The 25,395-nt window shown below is 41.1% G+C and overlaps 1 long non-coding RNA gene across 1 annotated transcript in view; it reads left to right on the forward strand.

Moving 5' to 3' along the window:
- The first annotated feature begins 859 nt into the window (after window positions 1-859).
- Window positions 860-25,395, forward strand: part of LOC120395608 — a 93,160-nt gene continuing 68,624 nt past the window's right edge. Inside the window, exons 1-2 of the long non-coding RNA XR_005592720.1 lie at window positions 860-920; window positions 1,532-1,683. This is a non-coding gene — a long non-coding RNA (uncharacterized LOC120395608). The remainder of the gene's footprint in view (window positions 921-1,531; window positions 1,684-25,395) is intronic.

Below are 25,395 nucleotides of genomic sequence, written 5' to 3' on the forward strand. Positions count from 1 at the left end.
GACTAGAAGGGACGTGAATTATACATATATGTATGTGTATCCATAGAAACAACTTCATGAAGCGGCCAACTCTGTACTATTGAAACCAAGAGTGTCCCATAGATTTTAATAGGTGCATGTTTGGGACCCAAAACATAAATTAAATTATATTTCAGATCGCTTAGCATACATACACTTTCTGAACATAATTAAACCCGAAAAATAAGGAAGCCTGCTATTTAATTCTGAATGACATTCTACAATAGTGATCACAATTAATAATAAAATGCATCTTTCTGTTTAATGAACTGTGAATAATCAAGTTTTATTTAAAAAAGCCCTAATTTGTTTAGGTACATGCACTGCCTATTTATCCAATTATTCCTGCAAAATTACAAATGGAGAAAGTCGATTCTGTTAAATTAAGAAGGTCACCCAAAGTAATTAAGACTACTGAAGCATATTATTAATACTTTACAGGAGGGGGGGCATTGTGAAATTTACCTGCTTCCCCTTGTTACGTGAGTAATGGGCTTTGAGCTCAACAGTGTTTAAATGACTTGAATTACAGATACAAACAGATTACAAGAAGAGAGCAAAGTTCCCGACAAGAACAGGTCTTATCAGATGCAAAGGGGACTAAAAAGTATTTCTTTTCCTCACTAATTTGGACTCAGCATGTGTTATTAATTGTATGATGAGAGTTTGGGGATTTATTTAGGTTTTTTGGCCCATGCTTCAGAAAGTACTAATACATTTAATGGGTGAAAAAGAGAAAAATGTGTTTGAAATAAATTAAAAATATTAGTTGAAAACTGAGTGAAGGAGAAACATAATGCAGTGGTAAATTTACCTATCTGTTAGGGAGCAGTTGGAACCAGTCCTGGAGCCAGAGTGAAAGTGGAAGAAACAGGAAACAAGAAGATATGTCCCTCTATCAGGTGATGGCTAATTCTCATTTTGTTTATGATTTGTATAAAATACTTAAGGTTCCCATATGTGGATCAGAACCCAACTCTGCTAGACACTTTATAAATAGCACAAAGACAGTCCTTACCCCAGACTGCTCGCCATTTAGGATTTAGACAGTGTGCAGCAGACACATGGTGGAGAAGGGGCATGAGAGGATAAGTTAACAGTGGATAGATAGTCTTAGCACTTAAGCCTGTGCTTGAGCATGTCCGTAAACAGGTTTTGAAGTGCTTTCCTGAATCAGCGTCATAGTGCTCTCAGTTGTCACAGGATAGTGTGGTTTCCCTGGTATTTTAAAAGAATAAGGAGGCATTGACTAACATTCCCAATACATCCAAGCAGCTCTATCTGGGGGGGTGTAACATTTTATCACCCTTTACACAACTCTGTGCTCTAATGGCATAACAGACTTTAACAGAAAAGCAGCTGTTCTTCAGTTCTTCGTTTTGGTTTGGTTTGGCTTTTTGGGGAAATTTTATTATGAACACAACTACCATATGTCTGAGAAACTAATCTTATGTGAAAAAAACAAATAAAAACAAATGCTTAGCAACCTGTTCTGTAATTGTTTTTCTTGCAGGTGTGTTGCACATGCCCATTCCACATGGCTCGAGCTGCCCAATGGGTACTGCTGAAGGAAAAGTTTTCGATGGCCGTGGGCTGGGCACACAGACACCAAGAGTGGAATGTGTAATCACTTGAACAAGAAGCATTGGATTAGGAACAGCCAAGGTAACAGATCTCGAGAACTGATGAACAGCAATAAGATAAAATGAAGGGGTGTGTGACACAGAGACTGCGGGGACAATACTTGTTTATTTTTTCTGGCCTTTCTAAGGCTATGTGTACTTATGGTAGTTTGTAAAGGCTTATCACTGTGGTGTGTAACTACACATAGCAGTGAAAGGCTCTGGCAGCGGGGAGGGAGTGGGACACTACACTACTAAAAATATCACTGTAGCTCTAGAAGGAACTGCTTGGCTATGTAGAGAACTGCATAGAGTATATACCTTGGGGATTCACTCTACTCACTTACACCATGTCTCATTGTCTACACTGATATTTATACCCATGCTAGCTGAGCGTGCAGTGTTTGTACTCTACATGCCACTGTAAGTATAGACAAGGGGTCGGCAACCTTTCAGAAGTGGTGTGCCGAGTCTTCATTTATTCACTCTAATTTAAGGTTTCATGTGCCGGTAATACATTTTTAGAAGGTCTCTTTCTACAAGTCTATAGCTAAACTATTGTTGTATGTAAAGTAAAGAAGGTTTTTAAAAATTTTAAGAAGCATCAATTAAAATTAAATTAAAACACAGAGCCCCCCGGACTGGTGGCCAGGACCCGGGCAGTGTGAGTGCCACTGAAAATCAGCTCGTGTGCCGCCTTTGGCACACTTGCCATAGGTTGCCTACCCCTGGTATAGATGTTATCAAACTAGCATGGGAAACTTGCTGGCAGAAATCGCCAAATATGTAAGACTTAGTTTTGGAATATTCAACTTCTGGGGAGAGCAGAGAAATATTGGTCAAGGATGATCGTCAAAAGGCTTTGTATAATTTGTCCAAACATGCAGGTGATTATCCACAGCCTTTTTTGGGCCTAGACCTACTCCCAACTTATTACCATCTGAACTCTTTTTCCTCTTCAGAATCTCCCAATAAGCACACTTTTCCTGTCTCGTGGCAGGTCTTCTTGAGGCGTAGAAGGTCCCTCACTCTCACTGCTGTTGTCTTGGAGAGAACAGCTGTGTAGCTCACTTCTTTCCTTTCTCTCTGATCTGCAGATCTTCCTGGGGAGTGGCTGAGCATCCCGCTCTCCTGTCATGGCGTATCTGGACAATACACTGCTCCCCTCAGTATGTATATATTCTCTGGAGACTGCTGACTGACTTGCTCTTGATTACACTGTGCAAGTCTTGCTAGGTATGGGTCAAGCCCTTAGCTAGTTCTCTTCTGAGAGTATGCAAGTGGGGAAACGTGCTTTCTTTTTTGGCAGGAGAAGGAGTAGGACAACAGGATTCTCTGCTGTCTTGCACCTTGTATGGTAAACTATATCTGTAAAAAGTGAATTTAAAATGCTATAAGCATAAATGACCACACAGGAGGTGGGGCTGTGAAAAATCATACAGTGATTTTAATTTATCTTGTATAACTTGACCATTTGTTGCCACATTGTGCTTATCTCTGCAAGTGTGCATATGGAGAGGAAAGGCACAAGGAAATTCCTCACTCCTTGTGCAGAGGGGGGCACAGTTTCACTTCTTGCCTTTCCAGAAGGGACATGATCGTCATCCAACCCCCTGTTCAAATGTGCACATTGCATCTTGCAGAAAGGCTAATACAACAGCCTCCTGCGCTCCCCATAGCTCCAAGATTCATAGTACTTGTCTACAGTACACGACTTCTAGGCGCTCTGGCTGGGGTGGCTCACTCACAATCTTGAAAGCACTTATGCAAATGGACAGTTGTAATCATTATTAGCGTGATCCAACTCTCACTGAAGTCAGTTGTATTCTTTCTACTGAATCCATTGGGCATTGGATCAACCCCTATATGTCTAGTTCCCCTGATATTAATCAGACTACTCATGCAAGTACAATCATGATTAAGTGTTTATAGGTTATAGGCCTTAATTTGTAAGAACCAATTATTTTGATTTTATTTGCATACAATATGGCTGAGTTTTTTTCTAATATAAATGTAATGGAATTGCAGTTAGATATCAGAAAGACTCTCAGTGTCTTGCTCATATTAAATACACAGAAAAAAGTTTTGTAGATTACTTTATCTGTGAAAGAAGAATATTTTACTACTGCTGCATGTTTTTATACTAATAAATCTATACAGACATATAAAGGACCTAAATAGATACCCTACATAGACATTGTTATTTGTAAAGTGGATGTGCCTAGTGAAATTTACTAAATCAGCATAAAATATTTCAATTGCCAAGTAAATTCACCCTCCCACAATTTCCCCCCATGCTTGCCTTTTTACTTGCTGCAGAGAGAAATGGCAGGCTAATGACATTTAGAGTGATACCAGAATGGTCTGTCACCCTTCTCTGCAATTCTTTCCAGAAAAGTTAGACTAATATATATTTATAGTCTATACAAATTAAATATAAATAAAGTGTGTTAAAACAACTTTAAGTGTGTGTCAAACGGGCTTGTAAAGAGAATTCAATTGTAAGTCTATGAATAGACTTCAATTTGCCCCACTGTGCCTAGGCTGCAGTTGAACCTTATGCAGTAACACTCACACACAACAGAACCAAGACTTGAGTTGAAACTGTCATTGAAATCCATGGGATTTTTATATTGTTCACAGAATAATGCTTGGATCATGGATTTTCAGACCAGCCTCGGCCTAGCCTCTAGGTTTGCAGGTGAAAGTTATTGAAGGAACAGCTGATATTTTTCAGATGACTAAATATCTGATTGCATCTACTACACAGGAGTTTAGGGCCCAACACAGTTCCGATTAAAGTCAATAGAAAAAAATCACATTTGTTTTATTGAGAAACCAGGTGAAATGGAAAGTGCACTCATGGAATAACCACTATATTGTAGGTAATATCATGGTCATAACAGCATGGATGTAGATTCATCAGGAGAAGCAGAAAGGCTGAGTAAATGTTAAGCATATATACATAGGGGAAGGGTTGAAAGTAGCTGAGTTGGGAAAGGAGTACAAGACTGAAGGTAAGTCAGAATCACTCTGGCAGGAAATTGGATGTTGTAATAGATCCAAATGTATATTGGATATTTGTTATAGACCACCAGATCAAAAGCAGCATGAAGATGAGGAAATGGCCTGTGAAATCAAAAGGGCCTGCAATAAAAAAGAAAACAGTACTGATGGGAAATTTTAATTACCTGAACATAAACTGGAATGAACCTGAAGTAAGGCTATGGTCAGAAAAGTGACTCTGCAAAGAATAATATTTTGATGTTCCACTTTAGTTCTTTCTAAATGGCTCCCACATCAAATTTGTTCAGTTTACAGATCAAAATTAAATGTTTCTGTCTTCCAGCACTTCGAGCTCAATTTAATCTCTGAAAATCAATTGATGTATTTCCTGCATTTTGCATCATCACCAGAGCCAGTCCTAACAATATTCTGGAATCAGACTTTAAAGAGCAATTATTTTCATGATAGACAGAGAAGACTCACACACTTTGCCTCAGATACTTTGGTGCTGCACTACTCAGAGTAGGGAGATTTGTTTTTGTTAATAAGCTAAGCAAAGTTCACTCTCTAGATGGGTAGGAGGCAAAGGTGTGTAAATGCAAGATTCCACTTGTCTAACAATAACCCCACTTTTTACATAGTTGTAAAGCTGGCAGATCTTTTATGGACACGCTGAATGACTTCACCCACAAACAGCACGCTGCATAAGGAAACACATAGCAACATGAGTCACTTTGGTAATAAACAATATAAATGATATGATGGTAAGAATAGATACTTGGAAAAATCTTGGAAACAGTGGCCAAGATCTCTTCCATTTTAAAAGCAAGACCACAGTAACTGAACTACATGGAAAGCTGAAACTCATAGATGTCTGGAGTCACCCCTGAACTAAGGTCTGATTAAGCCATATGTGGTGATGAGTCATTCCTGTGCTAGACTCCAGCCAATCCACAAGCCAGGAGGTGGTCGGGTGATTCTCAGAGCAGGTATATAGCCTAACAGGAGACACAGCATGTCAGTCTGCCCAATGTCACTTCATGGCTTGGAATTTTACCCTGTCTTATAGTTCTGACAGTCTCTACAGGCCCTAGGATGCTCCAGCGCTGCTCTGGCTCCAGGCTTTTTCCCAGCCCTGCTCCTACTCCAACCCTGTCCTCACAACAGCTTAGCTCTCTGTTCTATGCTTGCCTTGTTCCAACTTTGCTCTTGACTGCTGATTCCAGCTCTTAATGCTGACTCTGGTTCACAGCACAACTGCCACCATACCAACAGCTAGGCCCAACAGCCACAGTTCTAACCCCTAGGCTTGACCGTTCATGTCTTAGTATCTAACAGTTTGGACAGACTGACCTATCAGGTTCAATGGCAAAGAAGGATCTCCTAGATTCTCAGATCATAGAAGATTAGGATTGTAAGAGACCTCAGGAGATCATCTAGTCCAACCCCCTGCTCAAAGCAGGACCAACCCCAACAGATGCCCCCTACAGTCAAAATGAAATTTCTAGCCACTCCCGTCACCGAGGTGATGGAGGTAGTTCAAGGTCTCCAGAACCAAGTGACCCAGCTACAATGGGAAAATGCCTCCCTCTGTTTGCAGATCCCATACCCCCTCGTCCCTCCCACACCATTAGCTGTGCCAGTGCAAGATCTAAACCTGAAGATCCCATTATCAGAGAGATTTGATGGGAACTTTTGGAAGTTTGTGGGTTCTTCAATCAGTATTGCCTGCTGTTCCTGTTTTGCCCAGTGATGTACCTGAATGACCAAACTAAAGTATGGATCATCTTCAGTTTATTGATGGGTGAAGTACTGGATTGGAGTGGGTAGTTGGGAGACCAGATGTTTCATAACTTTGATGAATTTGTTGATGTCTTTTCACTCAGGTTTGATAACCCAAACTGTACCCAATCTGCTGAAGTTGTCCCATACAGTTGTTCAAACAAGGGCCCCAACCTATCACAGCATATGCTACTCATTTCCAATGCCTGGTTGCTGCCATGGCCTGAAGTGAAGTAGTGCAGGTTTCCCATTGCTATTGAGATCTCAATGACTAGATTAGAGATGAACTGGCTAAGGTTCATCTCCCCACTTTATTGTACCACTATATCAGTTTGTGCATCCAAATTGACAATCAAATATTTGAGCATTTTCAGGAAAGAAGGAAGGCATATGCTCGGCCCCTGCCTAACACTGCCCTATTTCCTTTCAGCAACAGAAGACTAGCAATAAGTGGCAGGGAAAATTTGTAATATTAACGCTTGCTAGTGGTGAAGGGTAATATTTTTCCCCCTTATTCTACAATCCATGATGTCTCAGAGGATAAAGAACTGCTTGATGAACTGCAATTGTCTCCATCATCTGTTTGAGATGTTTCTTTCTCCAAAGAGATCTCATAATACTATAGCAGACTCTAATCAATTTCTGCCTATCACTGCTCATTGAAGGCATTTTAATAGAACCTTTTTCTGCTGTTCCATTGAAATTGAAATGCTTCACAAAATCAAGTTGATTTTGCTGAAATTTCATTTTGGAAGAAAATTGGAGGGAAAAAATCCTGACAATGTTGAAACACACTGTTTTGACACTTTCAGAATGAAACATTTTGATTTTTCATTTTGCAATAATTGTATGTTATAATAAAAAGTGTAAATCAAGAGGAACCATTTTGTTGTCCTATTGAAACATCTCAATCTACCTGAAAAGAATTTTTCTTTGGAAATTTCCTAAAGAATTTTGAAAAATTCTGTTTTCAGTATGATTTGGAACTAAGCCAAATTTTGAAATCTTGTAGTCTTTCATAGAATGGAATTTCCGTCCTCTGCTCAGTTGTAATACATAGGCTCAGGCCTATCTGGGGCAACAAGCGGTTGGTGACAATACATCTCAGAGAATAATTATTGGTTTGGTTTAATCTGTGGAACCAGTGTCAATGCTGAAGAGAACATATGTCCTGCACTGGGTAAATTTCATTCATTCATTCATTCATTCATTCATTCATTCATTCAGTCAGTCAGTCAGTCAGTCAGTCACAAAAGCTTCTTGATGCATCTAGTGATTCACTCCCCTCCCCCTTCCCCCAGCTACATGTAAAATAGATTATGGATCCCTTGGTTAAAAATAGAGGCTAAATTCAAAACTGAGGGAGACTGTGAAAATGAGCTGCTGAACTCTAAAACATACCATATGCTGGTGCTTGCTCAAAAAAACAGCATTGGGTAGCAATTCACTTCCCTAATTCCCTTCCAGCATATAACCCCCCTTTCAGGGAAAAGTCATTGAAAAAGTTATAGCCTGCAAACTCCAGCAATACTTGATATTTTCAGACTTCAGTCCAAGTTTTGGCACAGAGTCAGCAATAATTATGATAGTCAGTTATCATCTCAGAATAATGAACAGAGGGTAGACATCCATATTTTTAGATCTGCCAATGACCTCTAACACGAAGATGGTACTTACTTGATTACGATACCTTCTTCTTCATTCATATGGTGATGGTGGAACAGTGAAATCAATGGCATGACTACAGTTAGATCTTAAGGTCTTTTATCCAGTACAGAGCAGTAGGAGTAGCCACGTGAACTGGAACCTCCAGGATCAGAATAGATTGCGCAAATGTCCATGATGTGTCTGACTGTTTGCATCATGTCACAGTTCAGCAATTCCCTTGCTTTCAATCAAGGAAATAAGTATGCATATCTTCCATGTCAGATGTCACTATGGTTTAGAGATGTCCACAGGCACCATGGGGAGGAGAAACCTGGCACTTGCACAGTTGGATCAAAGATTAGATTTTTGTTTTGTACATCAGCAGCCACCCAGGCTTCAGACCATCATATGCAAATGTCTTTATCTTCTGCAAGGAGGGCTGTGGCAAGAGACCAGAAGGTCTTTCTTGATTTTAGTTGGAGGACAAAGAGGATATTTTCAGTCATAGTGGAGCAGTAGTGTAACATTTGCCATAATCTTTATGGACTCCCTAACTGTCACTGCATCTTGTCGGATATTAGCTGGCCCAATGTTAGCCAGTACCAATAGCCATGGAAGTGACATTGATGGGAGGGTGCTGCTAACTATGTATAGAGCAGAGCTAATTTTGGTGTCCACCAAAATAGTGTGTGGGCTTCTGCTCCCAACTGGGGCGCAGTATTTCACTGTAGAGTGGACCAGAGCTACTGCTGATATTCAGACCACGCATATGCGTCGCTTTCCCAACATGTTCCTGCAAGCTTCCATATTATGTTGACCCTGGCCTTTGTTTTCCTTTTGGTTTGTTCAGGGTGGTGACAGAAGCTGAGTGTGTGGTCCAGAGTTATTGTCAGGTACCACAGATTATGATCCTGCATCATGGTGACCCACAAAAATAGATGTTTACTGTCTTGGCCTTGTAATTATTCAAATGGAAAGTTGAAAGCATTGTTTTTGCCCATTTGGCTTTAACTGCCATGCCTTGAGAAAAGATTTCTAGTGTTTTTAGGTTCAGTTCTAGAATCTTCTCCTTTTTAAGGAATTGCCTTAAAGTTGTTCCACTCTTTCTTTTCAGAGAAATCAAAGAAGGTGGGTCAAGGTAACTGTTCTTCCTCCTCAAGGATTTTAGTTGTGGTATGCCTGAGCAGTTTGGTGTTTATCAGAAACCACAAAGATGTTGTAAGACCTCTTACTGTTATGGCCATGTATCTATTGGGTTTCCGGGAAACGGGGTGGGCAAAGCCCGCCCCATGCTAACGGATCCCCCCCAGCCTAAGGGGAGGTTCCACAGGGCCTCAGAAACCCACTAATTGCGGGGGACAACTAATAAAAGAACAGGGACAGGAGTGCGGTCAAAGGGTCATAAGAAGGGAGTCTGACGGGGACACCAAGCAGAGAACCCCGGACAGCGCCCACTGCTCCTCGAAGGCATCAAGGGAGCCAGCAGACACCGCCCAGAGGAACTCCGCTCGTAGATGTGAACGGACTAAGGATCGGAAACAAGCCCCACAGTCGCAGGAGTCTCCATTGGCCAACTGCCTCTCCCTGGTCGCGTAGATGGCCATCTTAGCCAGGGCGAGGAGGAGGTTGACCAGGAGGTCCCGCGACTTCGTGGGGCCACGGATAGGGAGTGCATGGAGAAGGAGGTGGGGGGAAAAGTGCAGCCAGAAACGCAATAGGATATTGGTGAGGAGCCGGTATAGGGGCTGCAGCCTGGCGCACCCTACGTAAACGTGCGCCAGGGTCTCCCTCACGCCGCAGAAGGGGCAGGTGTCTTGGACAGGGGTAAACCGCGCCAAGTACGCATGGGCTAATGTCATCATTATACTGATGACTTTCAGCTTTGGCTCTTTCAACAGGCTCTAACAGCATTGTTTCCCTTCCCCCTACAGGTTTGTCAGACACAGGAAGTTAGATTAAAAGCTGACTAGTTTAGGCTCATTGCAGGTAAGATGGAAGTTATACTGGAACAAGAAAACACTCTGAAGAACTGGCAAAGACAAAATATGCTTACTCGGGTGAGGAGTTTTGCTCACCTGTTGTCAAAATGCTTTGCAAACTCAGGTTCTGTTTAGATTCCTGATGCAACATTAGGGTTTTCCAATCAGTGGTGATTATTGTAGGAGAAAAAGTTTGCTTTTTTTGTGCTACAATTTTTTTGCAAGAAAGCATAGCTTATTTCTGTATTTTACCTCAGAACACAGTCTGAGCACTTTACACAGCAACAAGAAATGCCATCTGTCATCACAGACTACCCAAGAACAAACCATCACCAGGCAGAAAATCAGGGCCTGTGTGCTGAAGCAACTCTCTCACATGAACCCTGCCTAGTTTTACAGCTTATGAGAGTTCAAGGGATACAGATAATATGAAAAAGTACCATTTCTTCTTCTCTTTTTGTTCGTCTGCACACTGGAAGCTACTGTTTGTGGTGCCTCTGGCTCAACTGAAGGACATAAACCTGTAGATGCACCGTAAATGCTTTTTAAAAGCATAAAAATGTAATAAATATTAATAAAAATAATACTAATTGAAATTTTTTTCAAAGCATTGTACTGCACAAACATAAATGAAAGAGCAAGGGTCAGACTCACATACGCCAGTTACATTATAAAGCCTGATCATTACCTGGAAATCATTCATACAATTTTCACAAGTGGGTATCTTAAAGGAGCTAAACTTAAAGTATGTTTTTTTTTCCAATCCACATTAAACTGTAGTTTATTCATAGATTGCAAACAAAAAGGAAGTGAAACCATAGAACAATAACACAATGAATCAGAAATGAACAGGGTAGCTGTGAAGCTGGCCTCAAAATTAATGAAATCATCCAAAGCAGAATTATCTAGATTCAGATCTAAAGCCTACTGAAGTCAATCAAATGACTCTAATTGACTTCAGTGGGCTTTGGATCAGACCCGCAGCACCGGAGACTTCTCAGCCAACTTTACCTGTGTCTGTGTCCTACATTATTTGTTGACTTGTGTATTTACTAGTTGTTCAATTACAGGCAAGTATAATTTGAGTGAGGAGAGGGAAATTGGTAAACCTCAATTGTCTTTTGAATGCACAGAACTGCACCACTCTAGGAGGAGATTGGGGAAGAATTCAGCTTCAGTGAGTAGAGGTCACACAGTATCTTTTAAAGTTGTTTAATGTTTTAAAGTTGTTTAAAGTTGTGTCTGAAACAGCAACATATCCGATCAGAACACCATGTCTCTGTGGTTTTCAAAATGTGATATTTAAAAACTAAAAAAATCTGATCAACTCCATAACTTGTCAAAAAGACCAAAAATGTTTGCAAAACATTGTCAATTATTTTTTCATTTTTTCTTTGAAAATCAAATTTGATGAAAAATATCATCAAAATTAAAAATTTAGAGACTATTACTTTGATAATCACTGGGCCAGAGAAAATGACCCTCTATTCCAGTTGGATAGCATTCATCCAGGAGACCACTTTCTAATCTCTGCTCAAATGATTATTCACATATTTTATACAAAGTGAAACAGCTTCAACAGCTGAGAAATACTGTATAACCTGGTTGATTAGAGGGTGGAGTTCAGAGACCGGGGTTCAAAACTCTACTCTGAATCAGGTCTGATCTCCTACATTTCCAGCAAGTGCTCTAACTATTGGGGTAAGGAGGGGACACATCAACCACTTCCTCAGTGGCAGTGTTTTGTGCTGGGCCCAATCTGGTAAATGGCTTCTGAGCATGTCTACTGGATTAGGCAAAATAAGTGGGAGACGGGAACACCTAGTTTGAGGACCCTACAGAGCTAACTGCTGAGCTGCTCAGTAGTGTTACAACTTAGGTGTCTTTGTATATGAAATTCAGGCACTTAGGGGACTTCTCTGGAAATTTAGGCACTTACAGGGTTAGGTACCAGCTGAGAGGGGATTGTGAGGATCTAAATTTTGAATTTAGGCATCAAAAGTTGCAGTTAGGTACCTAAATACTTTGTGGATTTACCTCTCACATTATATGAACCTAGTGCAGCTCCACTGAAATCAATAGAACTATGCTGATTTACAATAGTTGAAAATCTAGCCTTCGGTCTTTACCCACAGATTGTGTGTGCACTGTTGATTATGCCATAAATTTAAGGAAGATATGTTGTATTCTTCATATGAACAAAAGAGTTTGTCTCCCTGCTAGAAATGAAAAACTGATCCTTACCTTACCTCATCTTAATAATACCATATTACATTCATAGGAGAGGAGTACTTCTTGGTAAGTTACCTAATAATTATCCAAATAAGTCTAGAGTAATAAAGAAAAAATAAGTATAGGTTAAATGTAGGGGTTCTACAAGTATATAAAAAAAGTACAATCTCATTTCTTAAATTTAAACCATAACCTGGGAATGAGTTGGTATTGTTTGTGCCCCAGAACAGAGAAAACCTACTAGTTCCTTCAGCACTTAGAATGCCAAAAAGTTTATTTCTAAGAGTAAGCCGCATGAAAATATCATATTCTCTTGTGTTAACAAGTTAGATGAGGCCCAGCTTGGGGAAGAAGATAAAATATGTCTGGAAATAACACTGAAAACTACCATTTTCTCTGACATAACCAGGAAGCTATTCACTGATAATTGTGTTTTCTGTAGCTCTCAGTTTGACTTTGGTAGAGAGAAGCAAGCAATTTGTTTGTTTTAGATTTGTTTCTATGGCAATTAGAGTATCTGTCATTAATCACTACTTTGTTACTATGGTTACCACTGTTAATTTCAGTTTATTAATGCTCTGGAACATAAAATAATACCCTCTAGACTAATTGCATTACAGTAGCAGTTAAATGTTACAAGCTCTGCTGATACAGGTTTCACCTACATTTGGCCCTGCAAAACTAATCACTCACAGAAACCTAATCAGTGAATCTAATCAGTAAAGAAATACAAATCCATTTCTAGAGACAGCAAGGATTTACTGTGAATGCAGGAAAGTTTCCTTACTGAATTACGAGTTTAAAAAGAAAAGAAAGCAACAAAAAGTCAATACAATAACAAACCCATAATTATTGTGTCCATTTTTAATCTAGTTTTGGCACTATTTTACAGAACTCATTACTTATCTGGCCCAATTTAGCCTGTTTTCAGGAATTTGAATGCCAGTGCTCAGTTCCATTTGTAAGTTGGACTTCCTGTATGTATCAACTGATCATGTTTTTTAAAAAAGTGACAGAATTGACGCTCTGCTTGCCTTATGGTGGATTGGTTTTATTACAGGTTCATCCTTAGCAGGCTAGTTTTAAACTCAATAAATGTATTTTATTTAGTCAGTGGCCCAGCAGTGCTTTGCACAGGGTGCTACCAGATTAAGTATTTCCTCTGAAAGTGTATCTCAAGAAAATTGATGTGGACATCACAAACTGGGAGGAGCAAGCCATCAACCAACCTCAATGGTGTCACATCCTGAATCAGACAGTGGCCTGGTTCAAGGAGAAGGACCTTGCCCTCAAAGCTGAAAATGGAGAGAGAAGGAAGGTAAAAGAAAGAAATTTCTCCCAGAAGGCAGCTTACCACCAGGAAATGTCTGTACCTACTGCGGACAGATCTGTGGCTCCAGAATCTCATCTCAGGATCATATCAGGACCTGTATGTAAATCTGTGGTAGAGATCATCTTCAAATCAAGGGATTGCCGATGATGATGACCAAATTAAACAAAATAATCCCTTCTAATTTCTTAAACAAAAAAGAATAACCAGGAAATATGTTGGTATTTTTTGTCTGTGTCCTGGAACAGGGAAAACCTAGCTGAGCAAGAGTTAGGTTTTGAAAGCATCAAAATTCCTGGGTCATTAGGATTCAGTAGAAACTTGGACAGATGGAAGGAACAGCCCCCTTCTTCTCCATCTATTCTTTGGCTTTGTGCTTTGGCACCAAAAGTCTTAGAGCAGCTTCTCATCTACACCTTTGCATAGTTCCCACAGGGAATGGAGCACTTTGAAGGGCAGCCTCCTGTGGCAGTGTTGCCAATGCAGCTTAGCACTGTGTGAGCATGAGGCAAGAAGAGGAGTGGGTATGTCCCAGCCCAAAAGCCTCAAACCCTCCACTCCATTGAACAGGTTATGTAAGACACAGAGAGCCAGCGTTTGCTGGTGAGAACCTTACATTTTAATAACATTGTTGCACAGGTTTGTAAAATATTGTATTGAAGTTAGCTCGTTATTGAACAAATATTCCATTACAAAATACCATGAGTAAAGGTACTCTAGGATTGAAAATCTGAATCCTTCCCACACCATCAGACATCACTGAGAACATAAACAAGGCTTCACTATCCTTGTCCATCCTGGGCTAATCTTTGTGTATCCTAGAAGATCGGTTATTGAAAATTTCAGAAACAAAGGGGACGTAAATAAACCATTCCCATTGATTCTATTTAATTCCAATTGTATTATATAATAATTTAAATTGGAGAAAATCTCATTTTACACTGATTAAAAACAATATAAATGTTAATGGAATTTGTGTGTCTAAATCCTTTAGTTGGCCTGGAAAATCTCATCCAATTTGTATATGATTGTACACACCTAAGGCCACCTTGTGCATGTTTTTGCCAGGTGCATGATGGAAGACAAAGTTCAGGAAGCCCTCTCAATTACTGCAGTGCAGCAAACAATGCTCACATTCACTAAGCACAGAGGTGTAACAGGCAAATACGGCCTGAATGTGCTCTACATCCCAAAGGGAGCAAAATTGGGTAGAGTGAGAGAATATGCAGCAGTTGGCCTCTGTAGCACAGGAAGGCTAGTGCTGGGGGCAAAGGGCACAGAACCTATTTATACAAATAAAATAGTTGCTGCTACACAGGGGGTACGTTTACACTGCAGGTAGGAGGTGTGATTTCCAGTGTAAGCAGAAAGATACACACTAGCTCAGCTTGAGTTAGTCATTGAGTTAGTGTAGATGTTATGGAACGGGCAGTGGCTCAGGCTAACCATCTGAGCTCAAACCGAGGGGATTATATGCGCTTGGACTCAGGTGGCTAGCCCAAGCTGTGTCCAGTCTGCTATTTTTAGCATGCTAGCTTCAGCTGAGCTAGTGTGAGGCCCTCTATACACTCTGGGAATCACACTTCCAAGCTGCAGCATAGGCATATGGAAGGTTAGGCTGAACAAGGCTTCAAACATGTTAACCCATGTCTCAACGGGTATTTTCAGTCATGTTAAGCTAATTTAGTTGAATTAACAGATCTTTTTTTTCCAGCAAGACAGGGCCTCAGAGTCACACCTCCTTTCTGAGCTGCTCTAGGGATACTACAACAACATATTGCCCCTCATATAGGGCAAAGACATGATTCAGTCCTCTAAGTTCAGGCACTGGGTAAAATTCTGTGCTGGCATCCATGCTACAATCCCATTGTTTTCAGTGGAATTAAACGGGTTTACGAATTTGTTTTTATTGTTTAAATTGTTTGTGTATCAAGAATTTAAAACAGCAGTACTGGCATTTTAGTAAGGTGACACCAATAGTTTCTCTCCCTCAATTATTATGTTTTATGCAAATTATATGAAATTCCATAACATTTGCTGAAAATATTTTAATTTTATAATTAAACATTGGCCCATATAACTCATGTTCGAATTGAATTGGATCACTTTATTTTTAGAATTTAAATTTAACTCTGTTTATGTGTAGCAATACAGTAATATGGTAGAGCAACATGTTCTATTTTTTATATTTTAAATTGACTCTAAAGCTGCATTTAATATTGCCACATAATTGAATGACCTTAAAGGTACTGTGTGCAACACAGATTTGTTTTCACATCAATGTCTAATGTAATAAATATGGGATAGGCTTATTTTACACTGTTTAAAACAATGACATTTTCTGTATGGTACAAAAATCAAAAGAAAATGGCACCAATTTCTTTATCATCTGTCTGTCATTCTGTGAATGGAAGTTGATAACAAGGGAAGTGGTTTCAGCAGAGAGGTGCTTTTTTTGTTTTTTTTTAATTCTCACTGTAATGCAAATAAGATTAAAGACCTGCTGAAACTGTGAAGAAAGATACTAATTCAAAAATAAATTTAAACATAGCTTCAGTGAAGAAGATAAATGCTGATGGCATGCCACATAATTTACAAAATTAAATGCTGAGATTTGAATTTCTCTAAAACTTGATATTTCAAAAGTTTCAGCTTTCTATTGAAAATCAATAAGTAGAAGAAGGTATATATGACTTTGACATGTTATATTAAGGTTAGAGCCTATTAAATTTCATTTAAGATTTAAAAAGTGTATTACTAGTTCCACAGTTCAAGGTAACAACATGTGTATTCCCCTTCTGTGGTCCATCAGGGTGCCCACTCATAGGCTTCCACCTCTTTAGCCATCTGTGGGTGAAGACCTATGTCTCTCTCCCGCCTGACTGGGCCATTTCCAGGTTGCAGTTCCCTGCCTAGACTGTGAGTTCCCCAGCAAGGGAGACTGCCTTTGCTTTCTCCTCAGAGGCTGTAAACAGTGTAATTGCTAACAATTAAGTTAATACACAGCTCTTTCTAAGGAAGCACATTTATTGGGGGGGATAGCTCAGTGGTTTGAGCATTGGCCTGCTAAACCCAGGGTTGTGAGCCCAATCCTTGAGGAGGCCATTTAGGGAACTGGGGCAACAATTTGCTTGGGGATTGGTCCTGCTTTGAGCAGGGGGTTGGACTAGATGACCTGCTGAGGTCCCTTCTAACCCTAATCATTTTTTCTTATAAAAAAGGGGAGGGATATCTCAGTGGTTTGAGCATTGGCCTGCTAATCCCAGGGTTGCAAGTTCAATCCTTGAGGGGGCCATTTAGGGAACTGGGGCAACAATCTGCCTGGGGATTGATCCTGCTTTGAGCAGGGGGTTGGACTAGATAACCTCCTGAGGTCCTTTCCAACTCTGATATTCTATGATTATTAAGATGAGGGGTCGGCAACCTCTGGCATGCAGCTCATCAGGGTAAGCACGCTGGTGGGCCAGGCCAGTGTGTTTACCTGGTGCGTCAGCAGGTTCAGCGGATCACGGCTCCCACTGGCCGTGGTTCGCCATCCCAGGACAATGGGGGAGGCAGGAAGTGCCGTGGGCTGAGGGAGGTTCTGGCCGTGGCTTCCCACCACCCCCATTGGCCTGGGGTAGCAAACCACAGCCAGTGGGAGCCACAGTCTGCTGAACCTGCTGACACGGCAGATAAACAAACTGGCCCAGCCTGCCAGGGTACTTACACTGGTGAACCGCGTGCCAGAGGTTGCCGACCCCTGATTAAGATGAAAGCATTACAGAGAAAACCTCTTAAAAACAATTAAAGAGCCTACACACATTCTAATAAGCTTACCAGAAATCACCCCAACAAAGAAGGTCCTGATCAGCTTAAAGTTAGGATCCCCCGCAAGTTTCTTTCTTGGTCTGTTGATCTCTGGAAAATCCAGTTTGAACTAGTGGTATCTCTCCGTAGGTGTGAATTTGCCTAACCCCCAGAGTCAAAGTTCTTAGATTCTGGAGGAATTACATACAAGCCCTGGCCCACAATGAAGCCTGGGACGGAGGACAGACCTACCCTCAAGGCTCATGACAAGGGCAACAGAGAAGCCTCCCAAGGGAATAAGACTGTATGCTGAGCCCAGTTAGGGCTGACAGTTTACTTGCCTTTTCTTTTTCTTTTTGCCTTATGTTGGACTGGAGACTGGTGGAGAAAAGCCAGTGGTAAGAAAAGACCCAGAGAGGGTAACTCAGCGGACACCTTCGAAGGCCAGGCACTGTCACTCTCCAAGAGCCCTGGATCAGTGCCTGGTGGAGTGGGTTGGCCTGGACTCTCCTACCAACTACCCCTACTACAGGAGGCACATAAATATCCTGCCCACCTCACTGAACCTCTGATTAAAAGAGGGACTGGACTGCAAGACATACCCACAGGGAAGGGGCACTAAGGATGCTAACCACTAGGCCCCCTGAGCCATCAAAGTCTCTATTACATAGGCAAACCTAACAGCTGCCCCAGGCACGTTAGTAGCATTTGGTTGTTCTAGCTGGTTGTGTACCCTTGGGTGAGGGACCTATCTAGGCCTCAGCAGTTCTGGTGCCATCTGGGGTGCTTTCTCCCTGTCACGGAGTCCCTGGAACTGCTCTGGAACTGCTCCCCACAAAGCCAGTCAGGACTTTGGGGAGCCTCCTCTCCCTTGGAGCAAACTGTCTTCAGGGCAAGAAGCTCACATGGCTTCACCTCCTGGGTCTCTCCTTGGAGCATTCAGCATATGCCCCTCCATGCGCTTCCCACAGCGAGTCCACCCAGGCGGGGTCTTGGGGAAGCCAGAGTGTCCTGCACCCCCACTTTGCAGTCAGACGTGACTCTCAGCCAGCCAGCAAAATGGAGGTTCATTTAGATGACAGGAACACAGTCCAAAACAGGTCTTGCCAGTACAGACAACAGGACCCCTTTTAGTTAGGTCCATCTGGAGCCCCTAGGGAGGCCACAGCCCCATTGAGAAGCCCAAGCCCTGTCGGGGCACCCCTCTCCATTCCCCAGCCAGCTTCAAACTGAAAAACCCTTCAGCCTCTCACTCAGCCTTTCCCCAGCTCCTCCTCCAGCCTTTGTCCAGTTTCCCCGGGCAGAGGTGTTACCTGGCCTTCAACCCCCTCCTGGGTTCTCAGGTTACATGCTCAGGTATGCTCCCTTCCCCAAGGCAGGCCGTCCCAGCACAACTCCCCTGCAACATTCCCAGGTCAATACTCCCCACTCAGCATTCACATAACACATCAAGAACATTCCCACTTTGTACCACTCCCCCAGAAGCTTCAGGTATGGCAACATCACTGGTCTTGCAAATCCTCTATGCTTCATTCTAATATGCAGTACCTCAGTTTTTACTCTGAGTACTTCCTACAAGTGACCTTTCCTCCCTGTCAGTTATCCCTTATATCACGTCTTCTCTGACTGATGCACTTTTATATGATCCCAAGCCTGGATAAACTATGGAAGGTAGAGCACAAGGCTCGTCACCTACAAATAGCCTTGTAAAAAAACACCTCACAGGTTATAAAAACTGAACCAGTCTACCATTCCAATGAAAATAAACACTGCCAAACCCTCATGTTGCATGAAGGCTCCTGGTGAAAGCCCGTTGCAGGTAGAGGTGAGGATCCTGGAAAGTTTGTTTCTGGCAGCAAGAAAACACTTCAGAGTTGGTTATTAGAATGTAAGAACAATACTTCAAACATCAAGATTTTGCAGATCATAAGGGAGATGGACAGCTATAGATTTGAAATGCTGGGTATCAGTGAGAGCAGATTGATAGTTGCAGATAAGAAGCTCTTCAAGCAAGAGAAGAATCATCTGATTTACTCAGATCATAGTGACAACAAACACTCAGAGGGAGTAGCACTCATTATGACAGAATCTGCTGAAAAATCACTCATCAACTGGGAACTTATTAGCCAATTCATCATAGGCACTAGATTACAAACCACATTCTTAAACATGTCACTCATACATTGCTATGCTCCAACAGAGGAACATAGCAATAAGGATAAAGATGAGTTCCACAATTGCCTCCAAAGTGTGATTGACAGAATATCTAAACATGACTTACTCCTTGTGATGGGCGAATTTAATGCTGAAGAAGTATGTGACAACAAAGGAATGGAAGCATGGGTCGGGAACCATCAACATAAAGAAACATGGAATCATCAGATGGAAAAAAGAAAAAAAATCATCACAACTGCATCAGCTCAAGATTCAGGTCATCAGTCCAAGATATACAGGTGTTATATTAAGCAGATGTTAGCAGCAATTACAATCTTTGGTTTGAAAAACGGAAACTAAATTTGAGAGATCAATTTCAAACAGAAAGTGGTAAGAAAATCAACAGTGTAACACTGAAAACAAAAGAGTACGGTGAGAAATTCTGACTAGAACTATGAAACAGTTTTAAGGCTCTGCCAGAGGCAGAGGAAGGGTCAGACACAGACTAGATGTGAAATAAATTGAGCAACGTTCAGACACAATGTGATTGAAGCTGCAGCAGTCACAGCTGGGTATCAACCTAGATGGATCAAGAACTGGGTAAGCCAAGAGACATGATATCTCACTGAGGAAAGAAAAATACTAAAAGAATACTTCTGAATGTTAAGACCAATTAACTATTGGGGGAAAAATACCAAGGTGGGAGTATGAGAGAGCATGAAAAAGCAATGCCTGGAAAGATAAACCAGAGATATGATAAAGACCTAGCATCAAAAGCTGAATCTGCTTTTATGATAGGAACCACAGAGTGTTTACCTAGTGACTAAAACCATGTGTAGAAATTTCAAAATAGGGCATTGGCTAATAAAAATCAATGAGAAAAAAATGCTTACAACTTAGGTATAACAGAAAAACAGATGGGCAGGGTATTTCAAAGAAGTCCTCAATAGACCTAGCCCCACCTGAGCACCAGACTTTGAAGAAAGATATGAGCCTGATCAACTTGACATTAAAATTCATCCAAAAGAGATGTCAGAAGTTCAGGCAGCATTTAGAAATTTGAAAAAAAATAATCTCAGTGGTGGAAAAGAATCAGATTACAGAAAAAATGCTAAGAATACTTGATACCACCATCCTAATGAAATTGACAGAAGTATTAAATGATGTTTGTGAGGAAAAGAGACCCTCTCCTGACCAATGAAAATACTGAAGCAATGTCAGAATACCCAAAAAAGAGTGATCTTACTGACTGTAACAACTGGAGAGCAGTTACATTGCTCTCTGTTGTAGGGAAAGCCTTCTGCACTGTGATACTGTTAATAATGTTGCTGAAGAATGTTGACAACAGGTTATTACAGCTTGTCAGTGCTTATATTCTTGGAGCTCCAGTGTTATTAGCATTAGCAGAGAATGCAGCTTGCTAATTCAGCAGACCTCTATGTTACTCATAAAGAAAACCACATGCACAGTTAGGTGACAAAGGCACTTGGCCAGGATTATTGTTCTCAAAGCACAGTTCTAGCATCACATAGGAGCTATAGCTACACTAATACAAGAGTGCCCCCTGGCAAGGAATGGCTCAGTCAGCAGTGAGAATTTCTGCTGTTCCCTAGACCTCACAAAGAATTAAGGTGAGGTACCCCAACATTTATAGATTGAGACAAACAACTTACTTACCACCTTACATGTTTCATTGCACCTTCTTGTTACCTCCCCTTGTACCTGGCTCCAGATGTCTCGAGCAAAACATCCCTATTCATCTCTTCTGACAAACCCTCTTATCTGGTGTTAGGTCAGGGGCTAATCTTTTGGATTCTGTTCACATACATACCCAGTATCTGTTGCTTTTTAGGAGTGTCTGTGTTTTAGCAATGCTAGCAGTGCCCTTGCCAATTTCATGTATCCGATAGTTAACTCGTAAGCATCTGCTTTAATACATGGCCTAACTTTGGTTCACGGTCTGGCCTGACTTTGCTGACTATGGTTCAGGCCTCAGGTCTTACACCAGGCCCAGTGCTCCAGGCTCTCCCTCTCTCTTACAGAACTATATGGGATGAAAGAGGAAGTGGATGCAAAACTTATAGAAGAACAGACTGGATTCAGACCCAAGAGATCCCGCGTAGAACAGATATTCACTCTGAGAAGGATGGTAGGTGAATTATAGAATGGAAATATCCCCTCTTAATCAGTTTCATTTATTTTTCAAAGGGCATTTGACAGCATCCACAGACATTTATTTTGTAATATTCTTCAGTCCTATGAAATTCCAGTTTGTCATCAACATCATCACAGCCCTGTATGGAGGTGGGAAGTGCTCTGTAAGGGTGAAGACCCAGACAACACAGTGGTTCAGTGTTGACACTGGCATGAAGTGAGGCTGCATTTTACCCCCACTGTTTGGCATTGTCACAGACTGGATAATGAAGAAGTATATTAACAAGAGAAACACTGGCATAGCATGGGTAGATGGCAAATGCACAGAAGACCTAGACTTTGCTGTTGATATCACACTACTGACACCCCTGAAAAGTTACAGATAACCTTGCAAAATTAGCAGGCTAAGCAGGGCTCAAAATTAGTTATGCTAAAACAGAAATCCTTGAGCAGTTATATCATGTTAGAAGTCAAAAATATCAAGAAAGTACAACAATTCATCTACCTGGCAGCACTATAGTAACCAATGGGGACCTCAAGAAAGAAGTGACATCAAGGATAGGATGGCACCCATTTTAATTCAAATGTAATTCTTAGTGCTAATTTCTGGCTGTAAGAACTGGAGAGATATTAAAATGGTAGGAAGAAAAGTACACACCTTTGAAAACAAGTACCTGGAAATGTTGGGGACTTTGGTTGGAAAGATTTCATACCAACCAGAAGCTCTTCTACCAGAATCAGAAGTAGGAGCTGGACATACTTCAGATGCCAGCACAAAGACTCCCACATGAAGCTATCAAGTTGAAGCCAGATGGAGTGAGGAAACAAGGTCACCCAAGAGAAACATTAAGAAGAACTCTTAGCATGGAGGGCAGAACTGTTTATCTCAACACCATAGGACAAAGAGAAGCAATAGCAAATGAGAGAGAAGAATGAAAGAGACTGGTTTCCACCCTGTACACCAACATTGAGGTGGGAAAGATGTAGTAATAATAACAATGTCTACAATTTTTGAGACGTTGTCTGCTTCAGAGATAAAATGTGATATTTATTATGTATTTTGATGTGCTCAATTCAAATATGACAATTAAAACAACTGATTGGCTACTGTTTCTAAGATATTTAAGTTTTTACATTTGATGTCTATGTATATTGTGTAGATAGTAGAGTTTTAATCATAAATTGTAAACCTAGGTCTTTTCATGTGTTTATGGTTGCTTTACATGATAATATTTCACCTGTCCTGTTTATGTAACACTTTAAAAATTAGCAAAAGTGTTATATAAATAAACTTTATTATGAAACAAAAGGCAAAAAACTATTATGTACATAGTTTAGTCCTATTCAGTGTCTACTCGGCGCTTCTTGGCTTGTCTCTTGTATTCATTAAATGGAGCATCTCTTGTCACTGTCCAGCAATAGTCTGCAAGCATTGATGGGCTCCATTTGCCCTGATAGCGTTTCTCCATTGTTGCAATGTCCAGGTAAAATCGCTCGCCGTGCTCGTCGCTCACTGCTCCGCAGTTCGGTGGAAAAAAATCTAGATGAAAGTGCAAAAAATGTATCTTTAGTGACATGTTGCACCCAAGGCTTTTGTATGCCTTGAGGAGGTTTTCCACCAACAACCTGTAGTTGTCTGCCTTGTTGTTTCCGAGAAAATGTATTGCCACTAACTGGAAGGCTTTTCATGCCGTCTTTTCCTTGCCACGCAGTGCATGGTCAAATGCATCATCTCGAAGAAGTTCATGAATCTGAGGACCAACAAAGACAACTTCCTTTATCTTAGCTTCACTTAACCTTGGAAATTTTCCACGGAGGTACTTGAAAGCTGCTTGTGTTTTGTCAATGGCCTTGACAAAGTTCTTCATCAGACCCAGCTTGATGTGTAAGGGTGGTAACAAAATCTTCCTTGATTCAACAAGTGGTGGATGCTGAACACTTTTCCTCCCAGGCTCCAATGACTGTCGGAGTGGCCAATCTTTCTTGATGTAGTGGGAATCCCTTGCATGACTATCCTATTCGCAGAGAAAACAGCAGTACTTTGTGTATCCAGTCTTCAGACCAAGCAAGAGAGCAACAACCTTCAAATCGCCACAAAGCTGCCACTGATGTTGGTCATAGTTTATGCACCTCAAAAGTTGTTTCATGTTGTCATAGGTTTCCTTCATATGGACTGCATGACCAACTGGAATTGATGGCAAAACATTGCCATTATGCAGTAAAACAGCTTTAAGACTTGTCTTCGATGAGTCAATGAACAGTCTCCACTCATCTGGATCGTAAACGATGTTGAGGGCTGCCATCACACCATCGATGTTGTTGCAGGCTACAAGATCATCAGATCATCTTCCATGAAGAAGAATGGGACAAGATCCTTTTGACGGTCACGGAACATGGAAACCCTAACATCACCTGCCAGCAGATTCCACTGCTGTAGTCTGGAGCCCAACAGCTCTGCCTTACTCTTGGGTAGTTCCAAATCCCTGACAAGGTCATCCAGTTCACCTTGCGTTATGAGGTGTGGTTCAGAGGAGGAGGATGGGAGAAAATGTGGGTCCTGTGACATTGATGGTTCAGGACCAGAAGTTTCATCCTCTTCCTCTTCCTCGTCTGACTCAAGTGAGAATGATTCTGGTGCATCAGGAACCGGCAGTCCTTCTCTGTGGGGTACTGGGCGTATAGCTGATGGAATGTTTGGATAATGCACAGTCCACTTTTTCTTCTTTGACACACCTTTCCCAACTGGAGGCACCATGCAGAAGTAACAATTGCTGGTATGATCTGTTGGCTATCTCCAAATCATTGGCACTGCAAAAGGCATAGATTTCCTTTTCCTGTTCAACCACTGGCGAAGATTTGTTGCACAAGTGTTGCAGCATATGTGTGGGGCCCACCTCTTGTCCTTTTCTCCAATTTTGCAGCCAAAATAAAGGTGATGGGCTTTCTTAACCATAGTGGTTATACTGCGCTTTTGTGATGCAAAAGTCACTTCACCACAAACATAGCAGAAGTTATCTGCACTGTTCACACAAGTACGAGGCATCTCTGCTCACTTTGGCTAAACAGAAATGTGTCCCTTTGCAAAATCAAACACTGACAAATAAGAGAGCACGACACTATATAATTTCTAGAGCTGATATAGGGCAATTTGTTCAGCAGAGTGATGTAAGCTTCGTTATTATTGCATCATCCATGACTTCTAGGAATAACATGATGCAATTCATATCATGTATGACGCAATACCAGCTTCAGATTGCATCATTCTTTGTTTTGCCTAAAAAGCAAGTACTGTCCAAACCCAGTCATAGATTTATTCATAGATCCAGTCAAAGATGTATTTTAGTCATTTCTGGTTTAAATTGAGATCCCTTCCCTTTATAACTCACTTATCCTCCGCTATTCTCAAGTCAAGGGTCATATATACTGACCCAATAGCATAATTTGAAAACTAGAGCCAATCAACAATTTTAAGCATCATTTTCGTTCTCAGTGACCCAGAATTAGAAAAGTTTGACTACATTTATTTCAGAAGCATTTTGGCTGTAGAGCAGTGTAATAAGTACAAAATAGGCAAATAAGGATTTTTGTAAAGTACTCTGTATATCTGTTTTTACTGAAATTTCCCCCACTTTGCTGTCTCTGATTTTACCCCTGAAGCAATCCTTTGCAGGCTTACAAATAC

The sequence above is a fragment of the Mauremys reevesii genome, linkage group 1 (genome assembly GCF_016161935.1).
Source record: "Mauremys reevesii isolate NIE-2019 linkage group 1, ASM1616193v1, whole genome shotgun sequence".
Lineage (NCBI taxonomy): Eukaryota > Metazoa > Chordata > Testudines > Geoemydidae > Mauremys > Mauremys reevesii.